Below are 3,479 nucleotides of genomic sequence, written 5' to 3' on the forward strand. Positions count from 1 at the left end.
ATATATATATACATATATATATATATATATAATGTTATGTAAATCATTTAATAAGTTAATTGTAATATCACCAGTATGTTTAGTACACTCTCGTTATTTGTCTTGTTGATTGTCAAAAAAGTGTCAAATTAACACAACGAAACCCTACTATGTGTGTTTAAATTGAATAAGGCCTACTTGATGTGTGTAAATGAAAATTGATACCAACTCTAAGGTATTGTTAATGGATTCTCTCTCTCTCTCTCTCTCTATATATATATATATATATATATATATATATATATATTTATAACATGAAAACTTCACAAGTTGTGATAACTATTTAAATTTCTTAGTTATTATTTAATTTTACCAAATGAGCAAACTATAATTTATAAACAAGATACTGAAATGTCTTAAGGAGTTGCATTGATAAATCGTATATCTCCATGTTATTTTATAAAGAAATTTTATAATTACAAACTTCCAAATTATACATGATTTTAAAAATATCCAATAGTCAACAATAGTAATGGCTAGTTACTCTTTAATAATGTTTTCTCATGGGATGGACAAATATCTTCATGTCAAGCATGTTTGTAAAAAAAACAAATAAAGGAAGGCTCATAGACCTCCTTTATAAATAAAAAGATCTAGATATAGGCATGGTCCAAAAGTGATCCTATCAAAAATAAAAAGACAACAAAACAAAAGGCAAAAAAAATAAAGGAGAAGTGAAGTCAAAATCAAAAGCAAAAAATAAAGGATATATGAGAGGAGTGGAAGAGTCTCAAAGCTTTATTCTTCGTCTCCACAATCATATGTCAAAGCTTCAGACATCTTTATTGATGAACAAAGGAGTTGAACCAAGGCCCCAACCAGAAGGATCTCGATAGATATGTTCTCAATTATAGTTGAAAGGGCCTTCAAACCTCTCAAATTGATGAATCATTTATAATCACACACTCCTAGAATGAGCAAGAAAGGTAAGATTTCAATTCTTGTCGGTTTCATGTTGTTTTTGTTATGCATTTTGAACTAAGATTTGATTTAATCTCCCCCCTTTATAGGAGCTCGTCCAATTTATCATCGATGTAGTGGAACTCTTTCAAACATTAGATAGTAAATAACCTCTTTATAATTTCTACATATACATAACTAATTTAAGAAGTTCTCCTAGATTTTGCTTTTCCATAGATACAGACAATGAAGACTTTTAACTTTCACTTTTATTTTTATGCTAGATTTGATCTAATTTTGCGCAGGTTATCCCAAGACACTCTATACTTTCACTGAGTGTTATTATATTGATCATCCAGATGAATAAATTCTTTAGGATTAGAGAAAAGGTGATAAAAAATTCATAGTTATAAGGTTTAGCACTTATTGCAATGACATCTAGCCTACAAACCAATTAACTCTCTACCACCGTTGATGGGTGGTGTCATAGATATATCAACCACTAGGTAGTCTAATGGGACTAACCAGACTATGTCTCTCATAGCACCCCTAGCCTTTCATAAATTATATTGTAACGCCCTAATTTTCTGAACCAGAACGCTACACGGTGCTTATGACCTCGAGGGATCACAAGCTAACCCATGACTTATATCTGTACCTGTATACTGCAATTCATGACATAATAATGCAGAAAATATACACAATAGGCCATAAGGTTCAACTAAAATAATATAACATCCATATGGACGAAAAATACCCAAAACAACTAAAAACTGGATCTGAAAGCTAAATTTGAGCGTAAATCCAAAAGCTTCTAAGTACTATCTGAAATAAGGAGTTGAAGGAACATGTCTCCAACTAAATTCATAAAACTGAACTGAAGAAATAAATGAATAAATCAAATAATGTCATCCTCGAATGAAGAGGACTCACTGCAACTCTGTATGCTGAATGCGACAGCTACTACAGGTCTGGGACTCGTGTCTCTGAACCTATAGTGTTACATGAAAAGAAAGCACCATAACACAAATACGTCAGTACAACTGGAGTACTGAGTATATGAGTAAGGTAGGTTAATGCAAAAGGTTTACATGCATGAATAATACTACTAACTGATTGATATGAATGTAAGAGTACAAACATACATACATAGTAACTAAGATCGTGAGTACGTGATGGCTAAATTTGTATGCTAATACATGGATAGAACCCTAGTTCTGATAACATGGATGACTGTATCTGACAACCCTGAATCTGGTTAAACTCTCTGAGTTTCGTGCTATAACTGAATTTAACTGTATCTAACAGTCCTGGTATACTGATATCTAATGAACTATCTAATTTCTTTTACTGAGACTGATACTGAAACTGTGGAAGGTAGTTGTTTAACCGACATACCCTATATATGCCATTATGGCTAATATGGGGTCCAATTTCTGCCCTGACTGGAAGGGTGTCAATACCGCGCTACTAGTAAGGATAACATATGAGCAACCCTCATATAACAGGTAAATCTAGTGAGAATGGTAGGAACCCTCGTATAACAGGTTAAGCCACCTCATCTACCCTCATATAACAGGCTGCAATGTCTCAACCTATGTTGGCTACATAGTTCTGGAATGCAAAAATGACTGCTAAGAATCACACCCTCATATACAGGTGAGTTCCCATCCTTGGATTCACTCGGTGCTAACTCCTACTCCCATCTGAAGAGAATAAACATGATTCAACTGACTGTACATGGACAGATTAACTAACTTCCATTAACTGACGGAGTAGTACTATTATCTGAGAGTTAACTGGGATCATGAGATTTCTGAGGTTTCTTGAATCACATGACTAACTGAGTTCTATAGATTATAGATTGACTGAGACTATGGTGACAACATGACATGGCTATAGGCACACAACTATGTTTTTCGGGTACGAATACCCCCAGGACTCGATAGAAGAAAACTAATACACATGACATGACTTGATCACAAGATTGGAGTCCACAATTCACTATACCATAAGTAGGGGAAAGTATACTTCATGTATTTAATCAACACCTTAAACATGGTAGGGAAAGCATGGATATGATTCGCACACAAAATTCATATTTCCATCATCATACATACTTTATGCCATCACCATAAGAATACATAAATAGCATGGGTATTCATATTAAAGTATATCGCTAACATAGACTTGTCATTTAGATATCATGAAATCATGTAAATATGAAATCCTAACATCCTAGGTATTTTATCAAATACCTTACATGCATTCTTTAAGGCATAGATGGATTTCATACTTGCATTAGTTCAACCCACCCAAAGTTCATGATTTTCAACCAACAACCACATGTATTCCATGAAAAACATCCTTAGATATCATCTTGAAACTTGAACAACAATCATCAACGTGTACATGCTTATATCACCACAAAAGTTTACAAAATAACATTTAAAAGCATGATTCTTGAACTCTATGAACGAATTGAATCCATAGATGAACACTACGCATACCTTAAAGCTTGATCTTGAAAGAGATCTAAT

The sequence above is a fragment of the Capsicum annuum genome, chromosome 8 (assembly GCF_002878395.1).
Source record: "Capsicum annuum cultivar UCD-10X-F1 chromosome 8, UCD10Xv1.1, whole genome shotgun sequence".
Classification (NCBI taxonomy): Eukaryota; Viridiplantae; Streptophyta; class Magnoliopsida; order Solanales; family Solanaceae; genus Capsicum; species Capsicum annuum.